We start from the raw sequence: 8,719 nt of genomic DNA, 5'->3' as shown, positions 1-8,719 counted from the left end.
TAGCTGGTGGCATGAGGATGAAGATCAGTTAGCAGGTTTTTGTTTCCAGTCATGTGTCTGGAGCACCCACTGTCAAAATACCAGTCTTCTTTGGCTGAAACTCTGAAGGAAGTGTGAGCTATCAGGTTTGTAACACCAGTCCTAGGAACCCATTGTTTTCTGTTGACACGTATGTGATGTTTGGGTCTAGGTTGATGATGAGAAGGACTAGGATAACCATACAACTTATAGCAGAAAGTTTTTATGTGGCCAAATTTTCCACAGTAATGACATCTCCATCTTTGATGTTTCCCTTTCTGCTGTCTTCCCTTATGATGTTGTGACATATGATGTGACATCTTTGGTTTGCTACCAGTGTGACTGCACTCAGGTTTGGATTCATTGAACCCAATGCCAGACTTGTCTCCTGCCATTTGTCTAGTCTGGAGAATTTTTTCTAAGGTGTCAGATCCATTATTTAGCATTCTGACTTACGTTGTCATCTCATCCAGTTTGGAATTCAAGAACACTGCTTCAGTCTTCAACTTAGAGATGGTTTCCAAGTGTTTTTCCTTCTCATTCTCCAGTTGTGTTATCACTTTCTTCTGACTTTTAACTTATTGACACACTTCTTCACTTTTGTGACACAACTTTCTGTAGGTAGTGGCTAACTCATCAAAGGTTACTTCATCATCACTTGGGTCTTCATTATAACCCCATCTTCCAGTCAAGGTGTAACACCTCAAAATTTGCCCTCCTCTTCTTGAGACTAGTTTGGGGCATTGCATTTTATGTTTTAGGGCATTAGGCATTTCATTTTGCATCTCATATGAAAATGAGAAGGTCATCCTCCAAAGTCTTTTCAAAAGATGGGGAAGTTAGGTGATTCAAGCCTGAGGGTCTCTATGAGTTGATCATCAACCATCTGAGGGTATGGGCTCTAATTAGGGTTTCTTGATTCTTCAAAGGTATTGAGCATCATCTTATCTGCAAGGATATATCACCATCATCATGGTTCTATCATCATCAAGGGTTTCAGAGTTCATCTTCAAGTTCCTCTGGATTATGGTTGTGACCTCTGGTCAACCCTAATCAATGCAGTTCTTCCAACTAGGGTTTCTCAAAGAGATGAGGTATTTTCTTAGGATGAGGATCACATGATTATTATAAGGAGCTTACATGAGCTAGGGTTTCATTTTGAAGCAATTTCACCAAGTGGTAGAGGCTCAAGTTGATCAAGACATTTCAAGGTCATCTGAGGACCAAAAGTCAACTGTGCAGTCAACTGAGGGCTATGAGGTGGGGAAATGAGTTGAGACACCTCGATCATGTTCAAATGGGGTCTATTCATCATTCTAAACATCCATCTTGAAGATTCAAAGGTCATGGTAAAAGTTACTAAAAATGGAAAATGACCTATAATTCAAAGTTTCCAAATTTGGCAAGTTTTTTATCCACTTTCAACTTGACTTTTCAATATCAAAGAAGTTTCAAATGGATTTTTGGTGAACATGAAAGTTTTAGATCTTTGTCTTCCTTTTCCAAAAAGTCCTAATTCATGTCCATATGATGAATGGTTGAGGAGTTATGGTCATTTGATCACAAAGTGTGCATGGAAATTCAAAATGGCATAACTTTTGATATAATGCATCAAATTGGTTCATTCTTTTTGCAAAGTGCTTCTCATGTTTGAGGCATCTCAAAATGACATCATTTGACTCAATTGTGCAAGCTAAGCCTCAAGGAATCATGGTCAAAAGTCACATTATTTCACATTTGTTCTAAGGATGATATCATGCTACAAATCAAGATTCACAAAGAACCAAGGCAAGGCTTCACTTCAGCCTTCTTCATAGACCATATTTGAGTAAAAATGAGCCCTTGCCATGCATGAAAAAGGTGTGTATGTTCCTTGTTTCACACATGTTCAAAATGAAGCAAATCTTCACCATTCATTCTTGGCTTAAGATGTAAGCAAAACAACCTTCAAATCCTGACCCTTGGTTGCTCTTGAGTGGATTCAAACCCTAGCATAGGGCTGAGCACGTACATTATGGCCATGGGAACTCAATTTGCATTTTTTGCAATTTGCATAATAACTCACTAATCATGCTTAGTAAATGGCTAAAGTGATTATCAGTGTTATTAGCAAGAAGTATAAGTAGGGAAACCCTAATCACAAGCCTCATAACTGCCATTTCAGATCTAGAATTCAAGAAAACTCTCTCAAACTTTCTCTCTTCGAATTTGCTTTTTCTTCACACAAATCTCAAAGATTATTGCAGATTCTTGATCCTCACACTTCATTGATCAAGAATCACCCATCGTTTGGTGTTATTCCTCAAGAAATCAAGCAGTTCAAGTGCATTATCATGATGATCGGATTTGGAAATTGAGGCACATTCAAGAGGTTTCGGTCATTTCTTTTTGCATAAAGCTTCAAAGGAAGTTCAAAGGAGTTGATCCTGAGCAGCAGAGCTCGTGAGATCGTGATTCCAGAGATCTCCAGTTTCAGGTGACTCCATTTTCACTCTCTTCTTTTGCTGTTTTTAGGTTATAGAATTGAAGATCTTACTGTGTAGGTCATGAATATGTTATTAGAATTGAGATTGAGTGATTATTAAGGATTTCATTGTGACTGGAAGTTTGGATCTGAAAACTTCTCCTCTTCGAATTGCAAAACCTAGGAAGAATCAGGAGAATCTAATAGGATTTCTGGAATCAGCGTGGAAATCTGAGTGGAATGACACTGGTCTGATGAATTTCTGGAAAATTTTAGGGTGGCGCCACTGTGGGAGCCACCGGGAACTCACCGGGGAAGACAACCGGAGCAGAGCTCCGGCGTCTGTGTTATAACTAGGGTTTTGCTGAGTGTGTGCCATGTGGTTCAACGCGTGGAAGATTGATTGGATGAGATTTGTTTGACTAAGGACACGCAGGCGTTGAATGCTGACTGGGGTGGGTGACTCAATTAGTGAAACGGTGCGTTTCACTAGTTTGAATGTGGACCATTGATCTCAGATGCGCGCCAGATCCAGTGGTCCATGTTTTTCCTGATTTAATTCAAATAATTCGTTTCCCTCCTTTTTCTATTTTATATTTCAATTATTTTGGTCATTTTGTTTAATTCATAAAAAATCCAAAAATTGTCCAATTGAGTCCCAATTTTTTTTCATAGTTTTGAATTTGTGTCTACTTTTTTATGGTGTTAAATTCAAGAATTTTTTATGTCTGGATCTTTATGTGGGAATTTTTGAATCAATATTGTGCCAAATTGACCTAGTGCATTCAATGTATTGTGAAATCCTCAATTTTGAACCTTTTGATCCACTCTTTTGCATACATGACATTCATACTTGGCATGAATTATTGGTCACTGGTTTGGATTTTTTTCTCACATGTTATCATCATTTTTGACACATAGAGAAAAATGTGACAATTTTGTGTCACATTTTTGACATTGAATTGGTGCATTTTTGTTCACATAGCATTTGCATCATTTTGGACTTGATCTTTTGCATATTGAACATTCATGGCATAAGGAACAACGCAGTATGCCCAAACAACAACGGAAGATGCTGTCACGATTGCAGGACCGGTAAAAAAACCAAAATAGCCATAGAAAATGAAGTAGCAGAGTTCCCATATGCAATTATATTATAGGTTGTAGAGCCATAAACTAACATGCTCATGTATATGACAAACAAAATAGGCGAACCTTCCATTTTTATTAAAATTAAACATAAAATACATCTACAAATTAAACATAACCACATTGCTTTCAAATTAGCTATAGCTAAAACATAACTTTAGCACATTCAATTCATAAGATCTATTTTACCTTCAAATACCTAACAAAATCCCTTTTGTGAATGAAGTATTATGTGTACACCAAATAATGCTCCGAGTTGATCAATTGTTTGAGAGTCTGAGATGTTCATTTATGTAGTAATTTGATCACATTCAAAAGTAGAGAGTTATAAGATAAAACAAACAGAAACTAATTTCAATAAGAAAAGAAAAAAAACACATTACATTGTTAGAGGTCCCAAAGAAACCAATTTTTATTTCTTATCCCTGTATTGAATTGAGTTGACTCTGAATATCCTCCTAACACTAGATCTTCACACACAATAATCTAAATCAATACATAGAAATACAAATATTACAAAAACTCGTACAAGAAAATCTAAATCATTTTTATAAATACAAAATATCAGATTAATTACACAAACATTACAAATTTAGTATCCCTAACCCTAAATCACTTTAACCCATCCTGAAACCGAAATGAAACTTTAAAAACTCAAAACACTAATCAACTTTTTCAAAACACAAACAAAACAAACTAAAAAACTCAAACCCTAAATCGCAATCCCAAAAATATCCATTGAATTTGGTGGATTCGATTTTCGACAGATCCAAAATAATCATCCGAACCGAACCGGTCCAAGTCTAATATATCCAAATGAATGCCAGATATAATAAGAAGATAGAGTAAAAGTAAGATACCAAGAGGAATGAAAGGAAAAAGGGAAATGAAATCTGGCTTCGTACTTCAGAGTATTGGTTTTGTGGCTCATTTGACATGTTGCTTTAGTTTTAGTAAGAAAAATGAAGGAAAAACAAGTAACGGTAATATTGATCGACTTAGAAATAGATAAATTTATAATTAAATATGAGTCATAATTACTCCTAATTTTTTTTGTCATATTAAATAATAATTAAATATGCTTACAAAATTATTAAATTTGCAATGAAATGTAATTAAATTTTGTTCACAATTAAGCAAAAATAATGCCATTTTTTTTTATCAAAAGAGATATAAAATAAGTTTTTTTAAATTTAAAAATATTGTTATTAGTTAACGATGTAAAATACATCATTTATTTTTTCTTTAAAATATACGGTTAGAATCACTATTTATAATATGAGCACCTAACAAAACAATTAATAATAATTAAATATAATTATAATATACATAATGTTATTAAATATAAACAATAAATTACATATTGAGTTTTGTGGCTCATTTGACATGTTGCTTAATAATTAAACATGTTGCTTAGTTTCAGAGTCAAGTTTATTATTAAATTTGACATGTATTGATTCTTCCACAATTTTAGTTTCTGTATTGTATATTCTATAGCCCTTAGAGCGTTCTGAGTACCTCAACATCATACCATTTTGTGCTTTTGAATCAAACTTGTTCAGATTATCTTTAGTGTTTAGGATAAAACAGGAACACCCAAAAGGATGAAAATAAGAAATGTTGGGTTTTCTTCCCTTACACAGTTCATAAGGAGTCTTCTCCAGAATAATTCTTATAGAGATTCTATTTTGAATATAACACGTTGTATTTACTACTTCAGCCCAGAAGTGCTTAGCCATATTTGCTTCATTGATCATGGTTCTGGCCATTTCTTGGAGAGTTCTATTCTCCCTTTCTACAACCCCATTTTGTTGTGAAGTTCTAAAACAGGAGAAATCATGGGATATTCCATTGGAATAAAAAAGTTCTTCAAAAAGTTTGTTTTCAAATTCACCACCATGATCACTTCTGACTCTAATGATCTTAGAGTCAAATTCGTTTTGCACTTTTGAACAAAAACTAGTAAATACAGAGTGTGACTCATTCTTGTGTCTTAGAAATTTTACCCATGTCCAGCGACTATAATCATCAACGATGATCAGTCCATACTTCTTACCATTGACTGAAGTTGTCTTAACAGGTCCAAACAAGTCAATGTGAAGAAGTTCCAGAGGCTTAAAGGTAGAAACAACATTTTTATTTTTGAAAGTTGTTTTAGAAAATTTTCCTTTCTGGCATGCCTCACAAAGAGCATCTGAAGAAAACTTCAGCTTAGGTATACCTCTGACTAACTCGAGTTTATTTAGCCGAGAATTCCTCCTCATGCTAATGTGTCCCAAGCGTCTATGTCATACCCATTGCTCTTCATTCACAGACATTAAACATTTTATATTTTGATCTTTTAGATCTAAAAGATTAATTTTGTAAATGTTGTTCTTCCTCTTGCCAATGAAAAGAATTGTCCCATTGTTCTGATTAATGGCTTTGCATGTTTTTTGATTGAAGATTATATCATAACCGTTATCACTTAATTGACTTATGGATAACAGGTTATGCATTAATCCTTCTACGTAAATAACATCAGAAATAGAGGGAAGAGATCCATTACCAATTGTTCCAGAGTCTCTAATTCTTCCTTTCTAATTTTCTCCAAAGCCTACGAAGCCAACATCTTTAAGTTCCAGGCTTTGGAAGATATGCTTTCTTCTCGTCATGTGTCGCGAGCATCCAGAGTCCAGGTACCATGATTTGTGTCTTAACTCTGCTGCATAGGATATCTGCAACATAGACTATTTTATCTTTTGGTACCCAAAATCTTTTGGGTCCTTTATGATTAGTTCTCCCAGAGTTTCTGGAAACTTTGGGTTTTTTGGCATTAGTAAAATTTTGTGTTTGTGCATGTGTGTAATGATAAGAAAAGGGAGATTTAGGTTTATTATCTGCAGAAGGTATTTTCTCATCTTCATCAGAGTCATATCCTATTCCTCTTTTCTTATTCTGACTAACTCCATAAATCATAGAAGCCATTTTGCTTCTTTCTAGCCTATTTTTTTAGAAATTTTTGAAATGCTTTTTCATATTTGTATATGATTGTGTCAGAAGTTTGTGGAGCTTTGGATAGAGCTTCTTCAAGTTTTAAACATTTTTTAATTGAAAATTCATTTTCTTTTTCCAAAATAAAAATGTTACCTTTTAATTCAAAAACTTTTATCCCAAGCTTATCACATTCTTCAACAATTTCTTCAAGGACCCGTTTTAGAGCCTTGAATTTCTATAGAAACTTCTGATAGGAGCTTAGAGATTCTTATAAGCAAGATTCAATGTCAGAGCGAGAGAGATCAGAAAACACCTCTTTAGAATCAGATTCTTTTTCAGATGTACTTCCAGATGTGGTAGCCATAAATGAAACATTTGCCTGTTCCTCTTCAGAGTCTGATTCTGAGGCATCAAATTCAGAGTCATCCCAGGTAGCCATGAGTCCCTTCTTAGTTTTGAAGGAGCTTTTCTTGAATCCTTCTTTTTTGGAATTGTCTTTCTTGAGCTTTGGACATTCGTTTCTATAATGTCCTGATTCTTTACATTCATATGATGTTACCTCTTTGTTTGGTTTGCTTTTGGAAGTTGATTCTGAGCGATCTCCCTTCTGTCTTGGTCTTTTGAAGTTGTTATTACTTTTTCTCTAAAGTTGTTTAACTCTTCTCGTTAGAAGATATAGCTCTTATTCATCATCAAAATCATCCTTTTTAGAGTCATAATTATCTTCTTCTTCAGCTTGAAAGGCTTTGTTCCTTTCTGGCTTACATCTTTCTGACCTAGACTTCAGAGCCACGGATTTTCTTTTCTTTTGGGGCTCGTCTTCCTTTAGTTCTATCTCATGACTTTTGAGAGAACTGACGAGTTCTTCAAGGCTTATGTTGTTCGGATCTTTTGATAGCTTCAATGCAGTGACCATAGGTCTCCACTTCTTTGGCAAGCTTTTGACAATATTTTTGACATGATATGCAATTGTGTAGCCCTTGTCTAGAACCTTGAGTCCTGCAATTAAAGTTTGAAATCTAGAAAACATTACCTCTACAGCTTCATCACCTCCATCTTGAAGGCTTCATATTTTTGAATTAGAGCCATAGCCTTCGCCTCTTTGACTTGAGTGTTGCCTTTGTGGGTCACTTTAAGGAGTCTTGTATTTCTTTAGCAGTTTCCCTGTTGGTGATCTTTTCATATTCATTGTAGGATATAGAATTCAAAAAAATTGTTCTCGCTTTGTGGTGATTTTTAAAGTCACGCTTCTGATTATCAGTCATTTTATTTTTGGCAATAACAATACCAGCATCAGATATAGGAGGTTCATAGCCAATTGTAACTATGTCCCATAGGTTAGCGTTATAGCCCAAGAAGAAATTTTCGATTTTGTCCTTCCAATAATCAAACTTTTCTCCATCAAACACTGGAGGTTTAACGTTGTAGTTGTCTCTTTCATTGGTGTTAGTCATTATGTTTTTCTCACGCTGGATATTCTCTACACTATTAAGTGTTTGATTTGAAAATCAATAACAGAGCCGAAGCTCTAATACCAATTGAAGGTAGAGAAAAACAAGAAAGGGGGGTTTGAATTGTTTTCAGTGATAATAATTTTTTTTGCAAACACCACACACATGAAAGATAAAGCAATCAACATAGAAGTTTATCCTGTTTCACTTGAAATTCAAAGCTACTTCAGTCAACCAGGCCAAGGTGATTTCACCTTCAACAAGGACTTAATCCAATAATCTAGAAAGATTACAACAAAAGTGTCTAAGAGAACAAGTATCTCTTAGCCCTCTCAAGTCTACAGACTTCACAAGTCACTTGAGGAAATATTCAACAACTATTTGAGAATTACAAGAAAGTGTTTAGCGTTTCTAGGTAAGCAATCTTTACACAGTAAGAACAATAAAAATTCACACTAAGAGCAACAACTCGTGTGAACAGATTTGAACAAGAATTAATGAAAATATATAATTGAGTTTGCAGTATTCTTGTGTGATTGCTTCGTGCTTAGTATGATAATGATTTTGCCTTTATATAGTGCTTTGAATATGAAGTCGTTGGCTGAAGCATTAATATGATATCTTTGTCAATGATGGGACTTAATTGACATTAAGTTCGTTG

At 34.6% G+C, this 8,719-nt stretch overlaps 1 long non-coding RNA gene across 1 annotated transcript; it reads right to left on the bottom strand.

Moving 5' to 3' along the window:
• Positions 1-3,521: 3,521 nt before the first annotated feature.
• On the bottom strand, positions 3,522-4,599 carry LOC127092079 (uncharacterized). Its single transcript, XR_007792103.1, has 3 exons — positions 4,015-4,599; positions 3,821-3,907; positions 3,522-3,557 (listed from the first exon to the last, which is right to left on the bottom strand). It is a non-coding gene; the product is annotated as an uncharacterized LOC127092079 (long non-coding RNA).
• Between the last annotated feature and the right edge of the window lie 4,120 nt (positions 4,600-8,719).

The sequence above is a fragment of the Lathyrus oleraceus genome, chromosome 6 (genome assembly GCF_024323335.1).
Source record: "Lathyrus oleraceus cultivar Zhongwan6 chromosome 6, CAAS_Psat_ZW6_1.0, whole genome shotgun sequence".
NCBI lineage: Eukaryota > Viridiplantae > Streptophyta > Magnoliopsida > Fabales > Fabaceae > Lathyrus > Lathyrus oleraceus.
This window is presented reverse-complemented; position numbering and strand designations above follow the sequence as displayed.